Source organism: Pseudoliparis swirei, chromosome 22, assembly GCF_029220125.1.
Source record: "Pseudoliparis swirei isolate HS2019 ecotype Mariana Trench chromosome 22, NWPU_hadal_v1, whole genome shotgun sequence".
Lineage (NCBI taxonomy): Eukaryota > Metazoa > Chordata > Actinopteri > Perciformes > Liparidae > Pseudoliparis > Pseudoliparis swirei.
The window spans coordinates 16,353,768-16,378,626 of record NC_079409.1 but is presented as its reverse complement, the minus strand read 5'-3'; the positions used below and the strand labels follow the sequence as shown (position 1 = coordinate 16,378,626).

General features: G+C 41.8%; 1 protein-coding gene and 1 long non-coding RNA gene across 3 annotated transcripts in view; both read right to left on the bottom strand.

Moving 5' to 3' along the window:
* The window catches only part of cdkal1 (CDK5 regulatory subunit associated protein 1-like 1), a 230,079-nt gene that overhangs the window by 195,214 nt on the left and 10,006 nt on the right, over nt 1–24,859 (bottom strand). The gene's annotated exons all lie outside the window — the stretch shown is intronic.
* On the bottom strand, nt 1,468–2,869 carry LOC130213391 (uncharacterized). The gene is made up of 2 exons (XR_008835464.1): nt 2,635–2,869; nt 1,468–2,067 (listed from the first exon to the last, which is right to left on the bottom strand). It is a non-coding gene; the product is annotated as an uncharacterized LOC130213391 (long non-coding RNA).

Below are 24,859 nucleotides of genomic sequence, written 5' to 3'. Positions count from 1 at the left end.
TATATATATATATATATATATATATACACACACACACACATATACATACACATGGAAATCCTCATTTATCATCCATAAAGCAAGGCAACCATGTTATGGTATTTGTAGCTTTAAACCTCTGTGACACTTTCAGTGGAAGTGACAACAGCAGCCACTGGTTTTGATGAGTACCAAGGTCCATCCCCATCCAGCGGGGAAAAGGTTGACATTATCAAAACCTTAGCAGCAGATCAAGAAGATCTGCGACGGGTCAAATCAGTGGCAACCACACGCCCCCCACCGTTGCAACAACTGCTGCCAGTGAACTGGGGGGACACTAATTAATCCAGGCAGCAGCTGCTCCTCATTCAGAAAGGGCTTCTGGAGGTGTCATCGCAAGGCAAAACACCACAACAAGTTGACAGAAGCCACCGCCAACAACTCAAAACTTTAACCTTGTTTTAGGGATTTCAAACTCCTCTTTTTAATTTGTTTAACAACAAGACAGGAATAATTCAGACAGCCCCTGACTAAGTGGTGGTGTCTTCACAGTACTTCGGGGTCATGGCGCTACAGTTAGGACCCGGGGGCTACAGCTGTCTAGTGGTGCGAGACCTTCTGTGGATGATTGTGTTTGTTTAAAATTGCTACAATTGTTGGGGTTAACGCAAACTGAGAAATCTGAACCCAAACACAAGGGGAACTGAGGCTGTGTCTACTACCGCACACTTCACGAAGTACACTGCAATGCAGTGCACTACAATTCAGTGCACTGCATTGCAGTGCACTGCGTCGCTGATGAAGTGCTGTCTCAAATGGAACACTTACGTTAACCACTTGGCGGAAGTGACGGCCGCAAATCTGTTCACGGCACCCGCGAAATTAAGCCGGGAGTGACGTATGCAAATCTGCTTGCGATACCCTAACCCTTAAACTGACCCAATGAATGCACTTCTTGCCCTCTTGTTGTCCCTTGTTTACCTTTCTCCACCCCATGTGGAAACTGCGATACCTCCACAATCGCGGCAGGAGCCTCCGCCTTCTGGCTGAAGTCGAGATGGTATATGTAAATTTAATTGTGTGATTTTGCCTTACCTTCACAGCATAGCTTCATGTAGTAGTTGCAATTAAATTCTCCTCGCTAGGTATGCTAAATTCTCAATTATCTTTGTCAGAAGTAGCCTTCTTCTTTGCAATCCACATACACACCATATGGAAATTAAACATGACAAATCTTTACATGTTTGTCCCTAGATTCCAATTAGTTTTAATAATTATCCACTGAAATGATAGGCATCATCTGCTTGAATTCACACAGTAATAGGCCTACGTTGACTGACTGTACTTTTATACACATCTCTGTTGTAGTGAAGTTTACCCTGATACAGGAATCAATTAGCAATTGAACACACAGGCATATTAATTATTGTTACAAACATGCATCAATTCTAATATAAATCAGAAAACGCAATAAAAGACTACAAAACCTCAATGACAACATTTTATTGATAAAATGACTTGCATATTAATATAATCTTCCCTTCCCCTGCCCGCTTCGCCCGTCTAGCTGGGTCGGCAGCCTTCAGCAGAGTGGTGGGGGCTATTGATGGCTGCCACGTCAGAGTGAAGCCCCCAGCGGAGGATGCTGCCTGCTATTTTAACAGGAAGCTTTTTCATTCCATCCAGCTGCAGGCCATCTGTGATTATAAGTGCAAATTCATAGATGTGTGTGGGCTACCCAGACTCAGAGCATGATGCCAGGGTCCTGAATAACAGCCCCATCTTCTATGAGCAGTCATCCCCTCCACCAGGATACTGTATCCTTGGGGATGGTGGCTCCCCCTGCCTGTCCGAACCCATCTGCCTCATGACCCCCTTCAGGCAGCCTGTCCACCTCCAAGCTACAACTGCTGCCTGTCAAAGGCGAGGTGTGTTGTGGAGAGGTCCTTCGGGATACTGAAGACGCGATGGCGGTCCATCTTCTTAAAGGCCCTGGAGGTGGATGTGAGGTGCCAGAGGTCATTGGAGCCAGATGCAGATGTCGGGAGGGCAGCAGAGGACCAGCACCAGCACCTCCAGGAAACGTCTCTGGGGCAGGAAACAGAAATAGGATAGCCATTCAGTGCTCTGTCCCAGACCACGATTACATTTAAATTAATACATACACGACATTAAAAAACACACAACGATGATTGAAAGCTACAATTATTTCTAGAAGGACAAGCTTAGATAGCTATCGTAACGGTATTAATTATCGGGCGGCGTGTGGCCAAACGTTCACGGTGTCATGTTAACCAGTTATTAAACTGAGCATATCCATTGTTAATCCATAATTAAAATTGCTATTTCGATTGTTTAACGTTGTTTAACACTGTCCGATGACTGACATAGCCATCTGTCGTCGGACTTGCCGCTGGAGCCCGCCACCTGCCCCGCTCGTCAAAAGTGTCCGATAAAAGTGCACCTTCGTCGGACTGGCAAGAGGACCGGGTGGTGGATTACCCAGCTAGCTTATCATAACTGCCATGCAGATCCAATGGCATCTAATGCTACCTAGGTATGCTAACTGTCGGTATATATCATATACATCGTTAACTCCACCAAATACTCATGTCTTTAATACCAGTACAATGTGTAATTACCGCTGATACTTACATTTACGGTCTGTAGCTTCGTGGTCTACCGCTTGTGCTGTCCGCCATTGTTTTTGAAATAAAATGAAAAGCTGGCGAAATGGCTCCTCCTCTTCCGCTACGTCGCCAAGATGGCGGCCGCTTAGTGCGAGTAGTGTCCATCGTTTTACACTACATTTTTGGCCCGTTTGCAGTGCACCATCCGGGTACTTTCAGTGCACTGCATTTTGCTGGTTTTGTCAGTGTGGCGCACTTCGAGCACTGAAAGTCAGTGCTCGAAGTGCTCAAGTGCGCGGTAGTAGACACAGCCTGAGTCTTTGTTTTAGCAAGCCTAAGACAAAAACAACATTGTGACAGGATGAAGCAGATGATCTGTAATTTTGCACTATTTGTATTCGTACTTTTGGGAACACACACACACGCACACACACACACGATCATGACACTATTTCAATCAGTCTGCAACCCACAGATGAAAAGCCCGTTTTATATTTTATCCAATATGAAGACATATATTACATTTGACCACAACAGCTGACCTCCAAATAAATTGTTTTTTGGTTTCTGTCCTAGAGTTTCTCCAATAAGGAATATAAGGAATTCCAACACACAAACAGTTGACCGCACTGTACGCAAAAGGAAAAGTACCTATGTGTGTGTGTGTGTGTGTGTGTGTGTGTGTGTGTGTGTGTGTGTGTGTGTGTGTGTGTGTGTGTGTGTGTGTGTGTGTGTGTGTGTGTGTAGTTCACCCTACATTCACCACGCAACCAAATCATATAAGAGAGTGGGATATTGGAGAGGCAACACCTGGGGTCAGTGTGTGTGTTTGTGTAACTATATACACAAGGTCATACATAACACATTTCAATCACACAATCCCTATGGAGATGAGGATACAGGGTTGTGGGAGCAGGTGCATGCATCAAATAAGTATGGATGGAAAGATGGACAAAAGAAAGAAAGAGTGAGCACGAGGATCAGATGGGTGCTTGTGTATATAAAAAAGAAAGACAACAAAAAGAATTAAAAGAAATAGGCAGCGCAGACAATCAATGAAGAGGGCCATCTTGAGAGAGGAATAAAAAGAGAGAAGTGAGTGTGAAGTGGAGGCAGGTGATAGGCAACAGCCAAATGGGATTTAAGGATGACTAACAATGTGAGCAAAAAGGAGTACAAGGAGAAACCGAGACCGAGCGACTAAATGAGACAGGAGGAGAAAAGCGAGTGAATAGAGGGGGATAATGAGTCGGGACAGGAAAAAACAGCTGTAAAGAGAAGTAAGTATCCTGCTCTCATCTGAAACAAAACAGTTGTTTCATAAATATCATTACAAAAATATAGAGATTTTATTAGCCAACATGTTGTCGTGCACTTGCCAGCTGCTGGTGTAGTTCTTCACACAATTTGATACCATGTTGAAAAATTAAACTCCTCCGGTTGCTAAAAAGTCAGATTGTATCTGAGCGAAATTGATCCGAATTCTCAGTTTATTAATTACTTTCATAGCTTCATTATTTAGCCATTAAGGATTGTGCTGCTGCCAACTGGCTCATACAAAGCGTTACTAAATCATACATTTGTCAGGAAAATGTTCTATCGTTCCCAGAATGACGGCATGAGCCTTGATTTCTGGTAACCATGGTACCTGCAGTACTGAAGAAAAATTAGCACGGTGATGTTTTCAGAAATTTGGCATCGACCAAAGTATCGTTTTTTGTGACATCCCTTCACACAGCTGTGTGTCACACCCCATAGAGGACTGAGAGGAGGCTCAGCTGCTGGGTCAGAAAACAGATACACACACAAAATAACAGACACAATGGGAATACTGTAATTTCCCTGAACTCCCATGTATCCATCCACTATATGCAGATGTGCCAATTCACAAATGAAAACCGTAAGGTTAATTCAACTATTTCCTGTAAATAGACCCCCAAAAAAACTAGTTAATTGACGAGTTTGTGAATGTATTTTTCCCTAAAAAAAAGCAGCAGATTAAAACTGATATTTTACTCGTTCGCTGCCTTTTACTTTTGCCCAGTGTAAAAAAACATATGACACAACTGCAACTGCATCTAGAATTGCAGCACACCGGGTCTTGTATATCATTTGCACACATGGAACATAGAGCAGCCCGTCAACAGGATTAAAAAGCACACTAAGCACAAACTAAAGCATATCAAGTGAATTTGGATTCCAACCCTGGATGCAGAAGTCCTTGAGTTTCATTAGAAGCGGTTCCCCTCCACGAGCCAGCCGGGGCCTCTCCGTGTGAAATTGGAACGTTCTCCTTGCACCTGGAAGCGTTTCCCCAAGGCCAAGGCATGCAGGTTAAGTGAATTGGAGACTCAGTGTTACTGTGAGTCGTTGTGTCTAAATGTGTGTTAAAACTGACCAGAATACAAGCTGGGAACATCAGCCCCTTGTGACTCCGTACAGGTAACCAATGGCCGAGCCTTGAATTGCATAATATAGCACCGGTGTGTAAATACAGAGGAAAGAAGTGCCATGTTTAAGCCACACAAGTGATGAGAGGTGCAGTAAACACAACTAAATATCTCACCCGTTAAGTTCCCTCGTTGTATATGAACTGAAGGGGAGACACAGAACCTGTTCATCTCTCAGTGGGACAAGGAAAACTGGGAAGCAAATCTCACTGGAGTGTGAATCAGAACATTCCCCCTCATAGTGCAGTATCAGGCGGCCCGCAACACACAAATTAATCCATCCATGAATGCATCAATGTCCAATCGATGTCCAGAAGTAGTGCTACGATACCCACTGCACTCTGTCGAGTCGTATATTAAGATACGGACCATGAATGAATAACACAAAATACTAACTCTACTACATCCTCTTTATGCCAGTCAAAGCCAGTTTACCTAGGATTGGAATATACAGAGTAATATTAGGGCCTAAATACAAGGCACCGCGTTGCCAGAGGTGGACACACAAAGTCAAACAGGGACAAAATTCCATTTTCTCAAAAAACGAGAGAAATAAGTTTGAATATATCATAGTAAAGATTGTTTTCAGAATTCTTTTAAATAACAGTATTTTACTGGGTGTAGAAATGTAGGCACAGACATGGAGGGAGGTAAGAAGAGATGGGTGTCGTTCATATACGTTGTTAAACCCCTATCAGCATGCACGTACCTGCTATTTTATCACAACATCCTAAAACGATCATCGTTTTACTCCCCCCCCCCCATCGTAACTTTGTTTTGATATTTTCTCCTTTTCATTTCACCCATATTACCCAGACTCTATATTTCCCCTACCCTCCTGTCTCATTTAACCACCATATACAACACCCACCACTTTCACTCCCTTCCTCCAGCTTCCTGATGTCGTTTGCAAACCTCCAGCTGTCACTACTTCCTCATTTTCTTTCTCCCACATCTCAAAACTTTCTTATTCTCGGTTCCTCCTTTCTGTCCTTCGTCCATTTGCATTAACCTCAGACCTCTCTGCCCTTCATTTCCCCCCATTCCATCTTACAATTAGTCTTCAGCTGATCAACTTCTTATGGACAAAAAAAACATTTACATTCTTAAAATAATTCTCATGTGCTGCATACATTTTTAGGTGAAAGTGAATAAAGTATGTCTGAAGGCTTGTCCCTTAATTCATGCATTTGATTTGCGGAAAAGCAACTTTCATGACTGACTATTTCATTAAAATGTGTCGACTTGTGATGCATTAAAGGCATTAAAATGAAAGCGTGGATAATGTATGATTGTTTTACTGTCCAACCTATCCACAATACTTGCAATTAAATAAAATATCAGGAATCATATGGACAATTACAGTATGTCATATGTCCCTTGTGACTTCTGTACTGCTAGGTGATATGTTAAAAAGATTTCTATAAATAGTGGGTTGACTTACAAAGACTTACAGGAACACATTCCTCTCAGTAATTGACACTGTGGTCTAAATAATTAAAGACTTGTGTTGATGCGATTGCAATCCAAAATGAAACAGCAGTCTTGGTTTCGAGCACTGTGGAGCTCCCCTGGTGATTACTCTGGAAACAGATTTGTTTCTATCCGTCAGGAGAGTACGAAGCAATTCTAGCTCTCACTGATCCAGCATCCTGCTTGGGTATTTCTGGCAGTTCAGGGAAGTTCACTGCAGTCAGATCTTGTATATTTATGTGGAAAAAGAGCTCTGGAGACTCTCTGCTTTCCAAGGACCATAAACCTTTTAGACAGACTCCTTTAATTCCCTCTTTCTCTCTCGATGATAGGTGTATCATATATAACCCCACTCTCACTGCTATCACCAAGGCTATAGTATCAGATTTTCCATTTCACACAGACCTACTTAGCAAGTTGCCAAACTCTCATCGACATTCCCTCGCCCTCTACATACACTGAGTAAGTTATATCCGTCTCCGCTAGTTAAGTTATGAAGGCATACTTAACTGTACAGAAGAACCAGGCTGAGTAGAAATAGTTGTTTAAACTTGCTGTCTTTGCAGTACAACTAGTTCTCAATCAAATTCGGATCAAATCTCCTATACTGTTTGACCCCACTCTGTATGAGTCCATTAAGTAATTTCCCCAGACTACTTAAAAAAAGAAAAACTATCTGAGTGATTGAGATGTGAATATTTTCCAGACCAAATAAACCGACCTATGCCGTCTCTGATTTCCCTCTGGCCTTCAGCCCTAGTAGATGATATATGGGGGCAAAGGCAGAGTCTGGAAGTGAGTGAGTGAGAGTATGTGTGTATGTATGTGTGTGTGTGTGTGTGTGTGTGTGTGTGTGTGTGTGTGTGTGTGTGTGTGTGTGTGTGTGTGTGTGTGTGTGTGTGTGTGTGTGTGAAAGAGAGAAGAGGCAGACAGCAAGCCCTAGGGGTCAATATGATGCTCCTGGTGCCACACACACACACCAGAATGACCCACTTTACACACACACACACAATATTTCTGTTTTTTACCCTCCATCCATCCCACCCTCTATCTCAAACACATCATCTTCCTCCTCCACTGGTCCCCATCTCTCATCTTGCTCACACATAAACACCCCAAGGACACGCTGACCTTGGGATACAGTGAAGTGGTGGTTTATCGGGGTACGTATGCTGGGGCCAAGGTGTGGCTTTGATACACTTCACTGAGCTCACAAGGCCTGTATGGCCTTATTGGCTGACTGGACAGCTGGATGCCAGGCTGCCTGGCTTGGAGGACAGGAGGACTGGACGGCAGGGCGGGGCAGTGACCCACTCACAAGTGTGCAGCACAATGAAGTCTCCTGAACGCATCATCTCTTTCTTCCGGTAATCATATTGCATCACTTCCGGTTGCCAGCTTAGCAGCCAGCGATGGCGTCCTTCTCTCCCGCTCCCTCTAGCTCAGTGTGTCACATGTATAGCCGTTACTCTGCCTCCCTTAATGATAACGGTACATGCAATAAGTGGAGTTCTTTTGCTAGGTTGGAGGCAGTTCTCAGTGGGTTAGATGCATGGCTCCGTACCATCGAAGCTCAGACGTTAGCTACATCAGTAAGCCTTCCCCCGCCCATAGCCGGTGCGGGCCAAACAGACGTAGCTTCTGCTAGCTGTTCCCTAGCAGCCGGATGGCTGGGTAAATGAACGAAGGAATAATAAGTCTAACTGTATAGATTGTAAAGCCCAGAGGCAAATTCGTAATTTGTGACATTGAGCTATATAAAATAAACTGAATTCAATTGAATGAAACAGAAGTGTACTGTGCATCACCAACCGCTGTTTATCGCATAATGTGTCACATCATACAGTACATTATCACACATTAAACAATGGTTTTGGCCAAATTGCTGAACCCAAAAATGTATTACCTGAGAAAAATATGGATCTGGGGAAAAACATCTATACATGTTATGACGCAGCAACCGCATCTCAGGAATAACTTTACATTTAACAATTTATTGCACCCTAAAAAGTCTATTATGATGAGTCACAGATAAAGTGGAACCAAGATTACGGCTACACTCTCTCACGCACAGTCATTTTCCCCAAGCTCGTGAGTGAGAGTGTGTGTGTGAGGAGAGACAAGTTGGGCATGTTTGATTGGAACAACAAGAGAGATTCCCAGCTGAGAACATTTCTGTCTAAAAGATTCCCTCTCGGAGAGTGACAGAGTGACAGAGTGACAGAGTGTGTGTGTATCCGTGTGTTTGTGTAAATCGGAGAGTGTCTGTGAGGTTTTGGGGCAGGGATGTCTATGTGTACAGATTGTAAAGCACTCAGAGACAAATTTGTAATTTGTGAAATTGGGCTATACAAATAAACTGAATTGAATTGAATTGTGTGTCTGTACGGTTGCGAATTGTGAATGGGCCGTAGAGGACTTACGAGTTTCACCTCCAATCACATTTTACAAGTGAACACTTGCATTTATACACACACACACACACACACGCACACACAAACACTGAGACACACACAGAGTCTAACAGTCTCACACAGTCTCTCACACACACACACACACAGGGGCCTTGGGGTTTTGGCGGTTGGTTTATCCGTCTAGCAGGGTGAGCAACCACTCAGCCGTGGATGATAATGCAATCAACTGTCATTAGAAGGACGCTGACTCCACACACACACACACACACAAACAGTACAGATACACACAATGCACTAACACCTGTCAATCATAAGTGAAAACAAACCGCGCACATTGCTACAGTAGTTTATGGTATTAACATAATTAGAGCTGAAACAATTAGTTGATTAATCAATTGACAGAAAAATAATCTGCATTTATTCTGATAATAAAGTAACTTTTCGGTCCTAAATAATGATTTAGATTTTGCACTGTAGGGCGAACCAAACAAGATATTTGAAGACAGAATATTCTACAAAATGTTTTACCTATTTGACATAGATTTGTCAGAGATTTAACGATTCATTGAAAAAAGTAATATGCAAATTAATCGCTAATGAAAATAATCAAAAGTTGCAACAAAACAAAACAAACAAAGTTCATGTAAATACCAAGCTACATATACAGAGACATACGTATGATCAGACATGGATAAAGAGCAAAAACACTTCCCAAACAGAAAAACACAAGCACATATTCCATCCTCATCGGCAGTTAATCTTCTGATGCAACTACAGAGCAATGCCAAACCGGGCGCCTCAGAGAGCTATTGATGCTCCTCCTGCGGTTTGTTTGATTTTACTTTTTGTTATTATTCCTGGTAGCATACAGGTAGGGTTGGGAGGGTCGTCAGACCTGATGTCATGCACATGAGGTTGGTAGAGCACAGGAAGTTTCCATACTTTTCTTTCCCTTCCAAAGATGATCCCGTTTCCGCTTCCACTGCAATACTACAAAATAATTTACAATGTCTAAAAGACAAACTACATCTCATTAGGAGTGATGAAGATTGCGCACCTGCAATTAGGCCAAACCAGGCTAACACATCCAGCCAATATGTTTCTGATTTAGATTACCGGTAGATTTTTGGCCAAAGCAAAGATGTTCAGCTGGCAAATACAGGTTTCTCCAGATGTTTTTAAGATGTAGACCAAAATATCCTTATGTTGGGCAGCGCCGGTATTGGGTGATAACAATTGTAATAAGACACTAAATGAGTGATCACAAAGAGCTACAAGTGACAATAAGGAAAGGGTCTCTTTAAATTGCAGTGTATTTAAACTTGTCAAGTCGGGACAGTCTTTTCAAAAAGCTTATTTTTCAGGAGTGGAAAACTTTAAGCTCAAAATTAAGAGAAAGGGATGCATTTTCAATCCCATCCGGATTAGTGTGGACATCATCTAAACTTTCATTTTTTAATAGTGCCTTTCTTTTCCTTCTCTCATTCACATACACACACACTATACCAGACTGCAGTCCTCTCAGACTCACTAGGGGCCTTGACGACATCGTTCCAACATATCAGCTTAGTTAGGCGGCAGAGATTCACAGCAATGGTTCTTGGAGCATGAGAATAATCTACTGTCTCGCCTCAGAGACAGCTATGGCAGTGTGTGTGAGAGCATTACTGTGTTGGGTGTGTACTAAGAAGCTGGGCAGGTATGCCAAGTTAGGCACAGCAGGGGCCCTCCATAGCACTATCGCCAACAGTTTGACAACATCTTATAGACATCTATTCTGTTGGGTCTTCACTCCTGTCCTGAACAACCCTGAGTCTATTACAGCTACTGAGGAAGAGTCTGCACGGCAGATAGAGAGACAAAAAGAAGATGGAGATCTAGAAAAGTTAAGAAAGATGGAGGTGGAACAGTTATGGACAGTAATGCCACGAATGACAAAGCTCTATATGTGTCACGGGTTGAAGCTCAGCTGCAGTGAAACAGGACTCAATATAAATAAGAAAAAACTCTCTTCAATGAGGCAAAAAGGTCAGGACAGGCAGGCAGGGTCAAAACAGACAGGTCAGGAATACACAGGGCAGAAGGAAGACAGAACAAAAGACAACAATCCAGCACGAGACGAGGGAAAGACTGACACAATATATCGGGGGGGAAACAGGTGTACAGCATGAGAGAGTAACGAGACAAGAGTGGCTGAGGCAGGTGCAGGGAATGAAACAATCAAGGAGACAGGAGTGGCTGACTGCAGGTGAAGGAAATGAAACAATCAAGACAGAGGAGACACTCTGCGTTTCTCAATATGCGATCTTGTCCGTACTTTCCTCTACTTGTGTCCTCGTGGACTCGTGAAACGTCATCAGTCGCAGCCCGAGTACATGTTCCAATTCAAAGTTCGCTTCTCGCAAAGCACGGTCAAAATGCCCGGATGTGACTTGATCCTCCCACTTTCCAGAGGACGCATCAGAGGAGACTTGTGCGTACTCTGGCCAGCCGATATCCCAGAATGCATTTCACCAGCAACCGGAAACAATAGCGGAGGAGAAAATAAACTACTGACAGTTGACTTTTAATGAATATTACTGTTGTTGAGTCACGGAATGTCATTTTATGATGTTTTCAAGCGAGAAGTTAGTAGTTTAAAAATCTAATCTGTGGTCAGTTTGTTATGATTCAGCCTAATAAAGATCTGCGCCGTAGATTTGAAGTTCTGCTCGCGGGACCACTGAGCTCCGCAGCGCCGGGCGGTCAGCGCACAGTGTGGCCGCCGACAGCAGCCTGATCTCGGCAGGACTTTTTTAAATGCTCCGCTGGCTCTGATGTCTCTGTAGCGGTTAAACATGAGATATAATTCGGTTTGGAGGATATAACGAGCACAAAGAGTTTATTATTTATTCACAGATAACGTTGCATCAGTTTGACTGAGGGTTAAGATTCATAACTTAATATTTTAATTAAACTTTAACGTTGAACTCATGGTGTCTTTTTACTTTTGACCGAATTGTTTGCAATTACATTGGTAATATAACTATATATACATACAAATATATATATATATATATAACATATTTATTATATATATATACATATGTATATATAATCTAAATATTTATAAACATTATAAATAAATGTTTTTATTTTGTACACAATATTAATACAATTATATGTGTATGATTATTTTATTTTTGATTGTGTGTGTATATATATATATATATACACACACATAATTCAAAATAAAATAATTATATTTAAAGAATAATGAAAAAAGCAGGGTTGTCATATTTTCTTTGACTGTAAAAAATAATTTACAGTGAATAATTGGAGTAAACTCAGGAGCAAGAACAGCTGATGTGGTGACATCATCAAGTAAGACGCTGTTCCAATCGCAGAAAAACCGTCCTACCATTCTCCCGTCCTCCGGAGTCTGGACTCCCAAGACCAGACTCCCAAGTCCGGACTCCAAAAGAACACAAGTCTGTACTCAGTGTACTTTGAATTGAGAAACGCCAATAGAGGAGACACAGGAGAGACGGAACAGGGCGTTACAATATTACTTTGGTCTTTACCGTTGGATGGCTGCATATCTGGCCTATCCCGATATGGCAGCCTCACTCTAAAAAGTTTGTATGTAGATTGGAGGTGTTGCTTCATCAGATTCAAGTTTACAGATTGCCTCAATTACATTAAAACATTCCCTATTGGCATTGGGTTTATACCTAAAATACTGCCAAATCATCAGTTATCGTTTTACTGGTCAACTCTATCTGACTTTTGCTACTCCCCGCGGTTACTGTGCTGCTGTACGGAGCTGCACTTTCACTTTATATTTGTAGCGTCCACCACCTGACTAGTTATTGATAGCTCACTCAGTATTTTACAAATTATTGGAAATTACAATTGATTCGTACAATTACATTATGTTTTTTATTTATATTAATATGGACATCAACAATTAATTAATGTTTAATTTCTTTGAAAACGGTGGGGTAGGAGGTGGACAAGTAATATATTCAGTGTGTGAATGGTTTATACTAGGGCTGTGAAACGATTAAAATTTTTAATCGGATTAATCACAGGTTTTTGTGGATTAATCATGATTAATCACATATTACCGATATTCTCGGTATATTTTGTGAGAACATAGAGATTTATGACAAAAGACGGATATATACATTTATACATTCTTCTATACAATGGTGCTGCAACTCAGCAGTTATTTAGCAGTTTTCTTCCATATGGAACATTAATACATCTTCATCCTAAACAGAATGTTTAACCCTCCTGTTACCTTTCGGGTCCATTTGACCCCATTCAATGTTTAATGTCGGTGTTCTTTGGGGTCAATTTGACCCCAGGCTGTTTTTCACTGTGTCAAACATATCAGAAATATAAACTTTTTTATTTATTTAAAGGGCTATTTAGGTAGTCAACAAACAAACATAAAGTACCTCACACTTAAACTTGGGAAGCAATATTAATTCTAATAATTTTCTGGAGGTTTTAATTACTGGGGTCAAATTGACCCCGAGGGTAAAATATGTTAGTAAATGTAAAGGTAACAGGAGGGTTAAACAGAACATTTGTCTCTTGTTTGTCAACCATTAACTCCACCATGATACAATCTAAAGGTGGACAGATTGACAAGCACTAGTTTATACCCAAGATGTGCACCTAATGTTAAAAGAGTAAGTGGAGGTATCTCAGTGAAAAATAGCAGGCGAGCTCAGCTGAAATTGGAGCAGGAATGATAAATGCTGCGAGACAAGCCAACCGCTAATTTGGATAGCCGAGGTTTGCTTCTACGATACAAGATACTGTTGTCAATCCGTCTCTCTCACAATCTCATCGGAAAAGGGCACCACTCTTCGACTAAAAGTAGTGAAATAAACTACTGAACTGGTAATACAAACAGCGTATTACGTACATATACACACTGAGCAACATAAAAGGCACATTTTTCCCATTGGACCAGTGCCTAATCTACCAGACATTGACAATATGGTGTTAAAACCAGAGAACAGAGGCACTTGTGTCATTAATAAGGGTTGTAAATGTATGAGGTGTCAGAGTGGATAAATAAATAATTTTTGAGCTATCAAGTTTCAAAGCAATCACTGTTAAAGTTCAAAGGGCATTCGGACTGTATATGGAAAAAATGTACAACAGAGGAAAGTAATGCTCAACATCTGGCAGTGGATTCCCTGCGATTGTAAATGTGCATTAAGTGTGATTTATCGAGGTGCATACAGGCAGGGGATGGAAACCAGGCCTAAATAGATTTTTGCCATTACATGTCTCACCTTGCATAGATAGGATGATTTGAAGCCTCAGGTTCATGCAGTAATTGGGGCCAATCACTCGTCTGCAGCTCATACAGAACACCATTATGATCATCAGTGCAGGCATGAAAAGATATTTCACACAGCGAGAGAGGGATTATTAGAGTCAAGGGCACAAAAGTCTGTGTGTCTGGGAGAAAGAAGGGCCGAGAAGGTTACTGACTGACAGAGTAATATACCAATGATTTCACTTTTACCACACACCTCAGAGTGAAAAATGGCAGACTCGTTCACCTTCTAGATGGAGGCCAGTGTAATTGCCTTCTCATTATTAAACAAGATTTGACCATCCACATATGAAGTTAATATCGAGTCTGGTTGAGAATAGAGGAAAGTCAGAAGTGACGAACTAAAACTCCGTAACAGACTTTGAAAGCATTGTTCAGTTTAGCTCCTCTGCACTAGAAGATGATTGAGCATGATGCAGGTTTCTGTGGCGAGCAGTAGGTAGCCGTCTATAACAATGTAAGTGGAGCTCAGACGCTTCAGAAAAGAGAGAGAGGAAAATCCAAAGAGAATAAATCCAAAGAGAATAAATCCGAAGCGAACAATCAATTGAACCCTATGCTTCTCTTCAGAAATAGTACACGGTGTAAGTTTTGACACTGCATATCATGTCATATTTGTTTCAGACTGGTGACAAAACGGACATGTTTTTGAGAGACAAAGTGCATCTTTCTGTACCTCAAAGCCAACTGTCAAAACCATGCACACCATGGTAACCACAGTCAGTTCCCTATTTCACAACAGTAACAGACTAGGCAAATATTGACACACCATTTCTCTGACATTACAAATGTGATTATATTTGCTGTTTGCCCGAGGAGATGGCAGTTTATATTCAATGAGGTGAATAAAACAGGGCAAGGGAAGAACATGCGTCAATTTGCTATGTACATAAAAGAATGTAAAAGACAGAGGAATCCAGAACTGTGTGTGTGTGTGTGTGTGTGTGTGTGTGTGTGTGTGTGTGTGTGTGTGTGTGTGTGTGTGTGTGTGTGTGTGTGTGTGTGTGTGTGTGTGTGTGTGTGTGTGTGTGTGTGTGTGTGTGTGTGTGTGTGTGTGTGTGTGTGTGTGTGTGTGTCTGTGTGTGTGTGTGTGTGTGTGTGTGTGTGTCTCCCACCTGTCACCTAGAAGAGACAAAACAAGACAAACAGAAAGAAGAAAACAAAAGCCACCTGTATGTAAAAGCTCACCTGTCCTGGGAAAAGAACTAACACATGAAAGGGAACTGATGGCAGATGGAGCTTTAACCTTCATACAAGTGGAGGTGGGAGCCAAGGAGAGCAGTGTTCTGTAGTCATTAAAGAAACAATACCAATGCAGCACTATTGGTTGCAGTTGTTTGGCTTCACTACTCATTGAACTAGCCTGGACAAAAGGTTCTCATGTTTCACAGGTATTATAGTATACACACAGAAATATTCAGCAATCCGGTTCTGTTTAGGTCTAAGTTGAGCCCTACACTATAAAATGAATTAATAAAAACATTTGAATGGCAAAGACAGTTGGTCTCAGGGCTGGAAGGGCCTCTCCTAAGATATTAGAGCATATGTGCATCTTAATTAAATAATCATGATGAGAGAAAGAACAATTGGTCATGTGTGATGAAAGAATAATTTGTCATATGCGATGCGTGTCATCTTCACTTTGCCATGCAAAATGTACAAGTCTGTCAGTCGTTGAAAGGTATGATGTCGCTTATAAAACAAACAACTTTATAAAAAGGATCCAAAAACCTATAGATGAAACTTCAAAAGAAGAAACCAAATGATCAGTTGCTGTGCATGACTTGCTTTGACTCGTTAATGTGAAAAGGCTCCAGACCCTTTTTGACATGGAATTCTTTACATCGTGGGCTTCACCCCTCCGTCGAGACTGAGGTGACATTTACGTGAAGGTTCCTAAAAGACATCGACTTTGACTTAACAGCACATTTCGAGAGTAAGCTGTGTGAGGACGACGTTAAGAGGGAGCCAGTGGCGAGTTGTAAAAGTGATGATAGTGAGGAAGAGTGTTTTGTGTTCTCCAGCAGGCTGCATCACGAATGGATTTATTTTAATTGTGTTGTTGTTGAAGCCTTAATAGATGACGAGCACGAGGGACAAATGCAGCTACAAACAGTAAAACCACAGATACCTTTTCACATCAGGTCTTGCTACGTGTTTTACTACAATATCCGATAGTCAAAAGCGGGAAGCTGGAAGGACATTAATGTTTGGACTCTGGTTTAAATAAGAACCAACTGTGGCTCAGTGGGAGAGCAGGATAGTCCTTCAATCAGATGGACGATCGGCGGTTCGATGCCCGGCTCCGCTAGTCCATGTCGATGTGTCCTTGGGCAAGACACTTCACCAAAGTGCCCCTGCAGGCGGTTCCTGCGGGGTATGAATTATGAGATAGTCCTGATGAGGCATCAAAGGTGGCACCTTGCACGGGGAAATGGGTGAATGCTGACATGTAGTGTTTTGAGCGGTCGGAAGAGGCTATTCAAGTACAAATCATTTTCCAATATTCCTGGATTATCATTTATTCAGCCACACAATTGGCATGAATACAAATTGAAAATACATGGAAAGACTTTTCTTGTAAAAGTTTTTTTTTTAAAGTCTATTCTTCTCTGGTCACGAAAATATTTTTTTATAGACAAATCCGGTATGTGAAGATCAATTTCCGAGTTTATCTTAATGATTTTCTGCACAAGAAACCATCATTGAGATAACACATTATAGGTTCAACCTGTAACAATGCATCGTTTACGTTAACGTGACATGGGTGCTTATAGAGGCATGAGACTGACACGTTAAATTGCCATCAGATTAATGTAAACGGTGCTTCTCTGATCGGGGTTTAGGCTTCACTTAAAGCCCCTTCACTGTGGGCGTACTGTTCATTATCAGTTTGAGCAGTTTTTTGATCAACTGAAGGAAAGAAAGGGTCTGGTGGAGAGCATCGACCTATGTGTTTGACAGGATGATAAGTGCGTAACTCTCAGAGTACTGCATGTGCTGGGGAGATCAGTGTTGTGTGCAAGAAGTCTGTTAGCCACAGACAGTCCATACAATTCCTTAGAACTGTTAATAGCCAAAGGTAATGCCGATTAGCTTCCATGATTAATTAGGTCTGTCAAGTGTAAATGGTTATCTTTGAGAAGCTCAATACAGAACATTTGTTTGCCCTAACAATAGAGAACCTACCAAACAAAAGGGGCTTTTTGATCAATACTATTGAGATAATGCGATGAGGGAAATCTCAAAGATACACAAACACAGACACACACAAAGTGTTGTCTCCATGCAAAAGCAGCTTGCACCAAGAGCGAGTTGCGTCAGCTTGGTATTGTAGCGAATAACCATTTTGCATATTTACGCTCCACATGTAAAGTGTCCTAATTTGATTAATAGTAATAATTAGACCTTCCTCTGCTTTTTTATTTCTAGGTGGAATTGAAACAATTTAGGTCATCTGGCCCCTTATTCCCAGATCCAAGCTGTGGGACATGCAAATCAGATGCAAATGCCACAGAAAAGAGAAAACTAGTTATGGGCCCGGGTAATAAATACTGAATTTAGCCTCTTGGCATTCCAAAAACAGCCAGTTGGGGCTCATATGCAAATGTTATGCAAATAGCCCAGACGCAGAGAGCTTTTATTTTTCTCTGAACCTGAGAGCGGGGGGTGGGGGGTTCCTGGTGTGTTTCGCAGAGGCACATAACATGTCGTTCTGATATTGCGTGTTTGAAGCCAGCTCATGTTGCCATCCCCAGACAACTATCACACAGAAGTGGAGGCAGAGACAGTAGAAGAGAGGGAAGGAAGACAGGAGAAAAGATGTTCAAGACATTAGATGAGGAGGAAAACAAGAGGGTATGACAAGGAGAATGGGAGGGGTGGCATGTAATTTCAAAAGTAAACCCTAGACACTGTTGGCGGCTGATTAGAGGATCAATGTGGAGACGAAGAAAGACAAACATTGAGTGTTGGAGACACAATCTGATTGTGGGAAGGAGGAAAGTCCCCCAAAAAAAGAGAGTGAGAGAAGAGAGAGAAAGGTTGAACATCAGTCAAAATAGACAATGAGCAACATTCCAAAGAGAAAAAAACGAAAAGGAGATAACAACTTTGAAACAGACCGAAGTAAAAATCAGTCCAATTGGAAAAAAATACGAAAGATTCACCGTAAGAGACCAGGAGACACAAGAGAGGGAGAGACTCGTAGGTTTATCTTTAAAAAAGTTAAGAGAAAATTTAGGGGGAAAAACATGTTGAATGAGGAGGAAAGCTAGATAAACACACACACACACACACACACACACACACGCACGCACATACACACTAACAGAATTGGCTGATCGAGCTTAATCATAGAAAAAGAGAGGGGAAAAGGCTAGATGTAGCAAATTTATCTGAAGGAAACACATTGTGCACGCACAACACTTGATAAGCTTAGTGGGCCACCTTGTTCAGTTGGCAATGTTTCCTCCAATGACATGCATCACTGGCACACGCACACGCGCACAAACACACACACACACGCACAAACCATGCTACGTCTCCACCTGCTGTTTCAGAAATAATCACTATAATGCTCTTAATTGAAACCCAGCATTGCCCTGAACACATCACCTGATCTCTCTACCTGCAATGCCACCACATTTCAGATGAACACCTCAAAGCTCTTAATCACAGCCTCGACCATGAACACACATTCACATACAACCTCGTCGCTGATGAGCTGAGCAGTGAAAGGAACGTGGATGTTGGCACGTAGACTAGTGATTCAACGCTGTTCTGCTCAAAGTAAAAATGCTTTACGCACATGTAAAGTAGTATATCTTACATACACACCAATCAATACGGGTGGTCTGTTTTTGAGCTTCTGCATTTTGAATGTCCTCTTATCTCTTGTGAGAACTCTGAATGCAAAACCTGTAAAGAAAGGATGTATTTAGACACAGATGTAAAAGTAAAGAAAACACGGAAACAAAGGTTTTTTTGTATTTCTTGGGAGTTTTCCCTGATCCGATGTGAGGTCCTGGGACAGTATGTCGTATGTGTACAGTTTGTAAAGCCCTTTGAGGCAAATTTGTAATTTGTGATGTTTAAAATAATCTGAATTTAATTGAAATTGAAACCAAATGTGGAGGGGTCTTGTGATTGTAGCAATGGAGGAATCAAGCACATTTAAAAGTCCTGTAAATAAACACAACTGAAGGCCAAATGAAAAAGGCAAAAACACAAACCCAAGACTAAAGATTAATTCAACGACAGCTTTTGGGATATTTGTCAGATTTGACCAGTTATAACAAAGTTATTCGTACCTTTTTTACTTATCTTTCTACTCACTGTCATTTGAGTATAATGAGCTTCTTTAAAACTGCATATTCCCAATTACGCTATTTATAAACCGCAGAGTTTATTAAAATCAAATAATGAAAAATGACAACAGGAATCTCAATGGATAATCCTATGCAACGGTTGGAAGTATTTTAATAACAAAAAGCTGCCTATGGCATTGTGTGTGAGTCTGTGCACACATACATGCTTGCTTGCACGTGTCTCTCCATGCATCTGTGCATGAATACATTAGCTAAGTGGGGCGAATATGAAGCCAAATCCCAGAGAATGTACCTCTTAATTAATAAATCATTACAAAATGGAACAATTTATAGTGTTTTTCATCATAAATAAGTGATGTCTTTGAGTCATAGACAGAGTTAACCATGGGTCCGCTTTTCCCGAGGCCAAAAATAAAAGAAACAAAAACTGAAAATAATAGGAGAAGGAGGAAGGAAGATCTGCAGCACAAATAAAAATAACAGGCAAAAAAAGCGACAAGGAGGATGACAGCGAGCAGGAGTGTGGGGGTTGCACACACACTGAAAACACCCCCCCTCTTCCTTCTTACAAATTCCATTGAAAACAGATGGCATCAGAATTATCTGATGTGCCGTCACTGTCTTTTTATATGCTAATCCACCTCCTACACACACCCATGTGTCTTTAATCAGATATCAGGTCAGAGACGCTAAATCAAGCTGAGAGAACCATGCTGCCAGCGTAGAGCAATACACACAGACAGGTAGTCAAACACCAATGTATCAATCCACTCAACACCCGGAGAATGGCAATGTGGAGAGTCTTTAACATAGCCAGGGGGATGCTGTTTTCCGCAGTTCAAGAGGCTTTTAAATTGAAGAAAGTGTCACTTAAATGCTGCACCACAGCTGAAGGTTTTAGCAACATAACAATCTTTCTTTGCACAATATTGACTTATTTATCAACATTTACGAGCACTTAGTCACTAAAACAGCATCGTCACAGCAGGAGACCCGTTGTTTTCTGTTCTGCTTCACTTATTTTCTGACTTGAGCTCAAATTTATGCATGAAGCCACGGTGGATAATTCACCCTGCAGGTGTTGCATAATAACGATGCTGCAAAGGGAGCGCAGCGGTAACTGTGGTGGCGTTTAGTGTGAGGCCACCTCAGAGACAGTGAAGGTGCTAGATATAGAGGTTGATTTCTTTTAAAGGGGACATTAAATAAATACTCCCGGGGAACGTTTATGCCAGGGTGCTGGAAAGGAGGCTCCGACCGTTGGTCCAACCTCAGATTCAAGGCCAGCAGTGCGGATTCCGTCCCGGTCGTGGAACTGTGGACCAGCACTTTACCCTGCATTGGTGCGGCTGCAGCAGTAAAAACTATGACTTACTGTTCATATGTGAGCAACAAGATTAAGAGGTGAAGAAGTCAGATGAAAAGGGTGTTGATGCTTTTTAAAGTCTAGGCAATGTTCGAAAGTCCAACATTTGTGAAATGTCAACCAGTGAACTTTCAGATGTAAACAATCCAAGATCATATGTATAGACAATATTGCATTTATAAAGTCAGGATACCGAAGAATGATTGGACTGATATGTGAACAAAACATAGGCAGAGGCAAATATAGGCGTGTCATAACAGTCCATTGATCAAGAATCAACCAAAGTCTATGGATGACGATAGTAGACTTATTCAAACCACAACTGTAGAATAAATTACACGCACCCCCACCCACATACACACACACGCGCACACACACACACACACACATCCGTTGAGTTCATCCTCAGAAACCACACGCACACAGTAATCATCAGATCAGATATCAAAAGGCAGCGTCTGGCTGGAAGATTAGAAAAGCCATCTGTCTGCCATGTGGAAAGCATCAGCTCATCAATAAGCTTCACACACACTCCTGTATGTGCATATATATGTGTGCCTGTGTGCTTGATCCAACCACAGAGTATGGGATGTAAATTAGAGAGACTAAAAAGCATAGAATAACTAAAAGTAACAACACAAATAACCACTTCTCCTTTTGGTTCATTTAGACTGGAATCAACCAGGCCTCGTGCCATCCTGAGTGCTCGGTCCAAGTACTGCTAGAATACACAAACACATTTTGGGATGAAACACTTTCAAAAGCATTCATTTTGCAACAGAACCAGACACTCACAGACAGAAAGTATTCATGCCCACATTTAATGCTTAATCAATACATAGCAGTCGATCTTTCCTTGCTAAAGCGTACCTGTATTCGCTCTATAAAACGTTACCCTGTATCGATCTGGACTACTAACCCCAGGATGACAGGAGAGCAAAGATTAATAAGAGTGAGAGCCTCAAAGAAAGGCAGGTCAGAAAAAGCAAGCACATTTTAAATAGTTGACTGCGTTGACATTGAAAAGGTTTCTGTGCATACACACCAGCAATTCAAACTCAATTATTCCTCGTCTAGCAGTGTGGACAGCATAAAAGCTATTAGGTCTCTAACCTGTGGCTGACACCCCCCACACACACACTTTCACTCTGGTCAAGCAATGTCCTGACGATGCTTCCAGTCTCGTCATCTTTTCTGCTTGGTGGTCAAGGTTACCATGTCCGATGATTCAAATTAAGCCCACTGCTCAAATCATCCGCGGCTTTTAAATCCACTTCATCTAATAACTGTGCTCTCACATGAAAATTAAAATACTTGCGAGGACAACTGTATTCTAGAACTTACCAAAGTACGACCATATTCTTTTGTTGAAATTCCTAACTGGTCCTTGCAAAACTTATGAATTCATACAACCCACATGTTCACACACTCACGCTAACACACTCACACACTCACGCTCACACTTCTCTCCCATCACTCACAGGTAGCCAGTGCTTTCATGTCAGCAGGTGTCCTCATATGAGCATGCACACACAAAGATACAGGTCAACCCTGCTTTCCATTCCAGCGGGTGGTCAGAAGGTAATGGCACTGATGGCTGAACATTGGACACTCAGACAGAAAACCAGGGTTATCTTCCAAAACAACACAAAAATTGCCAACGGAAATTGAGGGAGGCAGAAAAGCCCCAAAGGGAGACTTGAAAAGTCATTTGCAACATGTCCTTGAATGCCCAACTCTCAATGTCTTTGCTTTTTATCCATGTCACCCACAAACATTCTCCACCCGTAACCGCAGCCTGGCATGCCACGTTAATTGCTAATGTATTTCAAGCTTTCATTTCCTTTATGAAGGAAATTACATTTGTTTTCGTTGTTGAGTAAAGTTGACAGAGGAAAAAAAAGGACAAATTAGAAGTGAGAGTGACCAAAAAGTCTCTTTTAGCTTGTAAAAGGAACAGACAAGCTAATAATTTATTTTTAAAAGAGAAAGCAACGACGAGTTGTCAAATGTCAAAGAATATAGATCATCTTGCCTTGGTCTTTTTAGATGTACCGTCAAGGAGTCCGACATAACATCGTGCTGTTTGTCCTCCAAGAGAGTAAAGCTAAGCGAGTCCCTGACATCATTCAACTGTACAAATGAAGACATGTAATTGGATAAAACCACTGACATTTTAAAATTAGGAAGGTTTGTAGTGTCAAATTCTGTGAATGAAACTCAATTTGCCCTATGGGGCCCTTAATTAACCCTTTGTTTGCTGTGTCTTACCAGTCAGGGAAACTCAATGCAACGTTCATGCTCAAGGTTGAAGGGGTAAATATATTATATTTCACAGTAAACTGAGGCCTCAGTGGACACAACATGTGGATGAGGTGATACACACACCTGGGAGCTGCCCAACAGATCCACAGGCACGTGCGTTGCCCACTGCACAGCTCAAGTTGAGATGCTGGGGGTTAAATGCCTTGTTAAATGGCACCGGATGCAACATGTTGAAGGGAAAGCATTGCTCCTTTACCTCCTTTGCAGCGTCGACATGCTGGTCTGAGATTTAATCTAGAGGACATTAGCATTAATATGTCTCCATTAGGCCACCTCTGCTTCCAGAATGAGTGTAATTTCCTTATTTTGATTTAAGGCTCAACATTTTGGATGCGAGCACAACCTGGCATCACCATTCATCCCTTTTCCAGAGAACCTCCTATCCTCCTCCCTTCCTAGTCCCTCCCTTCCTCAATCCCCTCCGCATTCAGGCCATTCCCTCGGTTCTTGCCTTATCCCATTACTCACATCCCCTCCATGATATTCCCATTATATCCCTTCAGTGTATTCCCAATCCCTGTGGAATGCGGCGGTATTCCTGGGATAACAGGAGGTTGGCTGGCTTCTGCTGGGAATAGGTTTCTTCCTCTTGAGGGACGCAGCGAAGGAACCAACTATCCAGCTTCCCCCTTCATTTATCTCTAGCTTTCATAGAAAGTGAGAATGAACAAATGAACGAACACTGGAGCAGTGGTTCTTGCAATTCTTCTTCTTCTTCCTCTCCTATCTTCAGAGCATCTTTCTAGTTTCAGAAACAAGGCTAAGATTTCACCAGCCTTTGGGGAATCAATTTGTTCTTGTTTTTTTCCTTTTCTCAGAGGAGTAAGGCGGGGTCTCGCTCTCAGTCGACTGGCTTTCCTTGCTTACATATGGGATGTGGGACTAGCAATAAGGGAGAACCAACCGTCCTGAGAGAAATGAGTGCCAGAGAGAGAAATAATCCTCATTCCCTCCGGCAGTCCCTTACAAACACGAGTGGGCATCTGGCGTCAGGCGGCGTATTGACAATTTATGTTTTTACCAATGACTCAATTAGTATTGTGGATGGGGAAAAATGAAAGAAAAGGATGACAGCAATAAATCCCTCAACTCATCAGGTTGGTTTGTGTTCCTGACAATGTATTTACGAAGAGTAATCAATGGATGAGATTGACCACTGATCTCTCCTTTCCTCATGTTATCTGATTTTCCATCATCTCCTCTACCCGTAGTTTCCTCAAGGGAATCTCAATGCACCAACGGCCAGGGTCCCTAATCCCATGGCCTTTAAATTGTTACTGGGTGCTCCCTACACGTGGGTCACCTTGTAGGATCACCAACACACACACACGCACACACACACACACGCGCACACACACGCAGGGATCACTCTAATCCCCGGGCCCCTAAATGGTTACACTTGACTGCGTAGACTCATGGGCCTATTTGTCGGACCGTAAGACCATTTTAAAGCCTTGGACCTGTGTAACAGAAAGATCACAGTATTGCTGTGTAAAACCACACATACATAACACAAGCATGTATAGTTCTCTACACCGGTGTGTATAA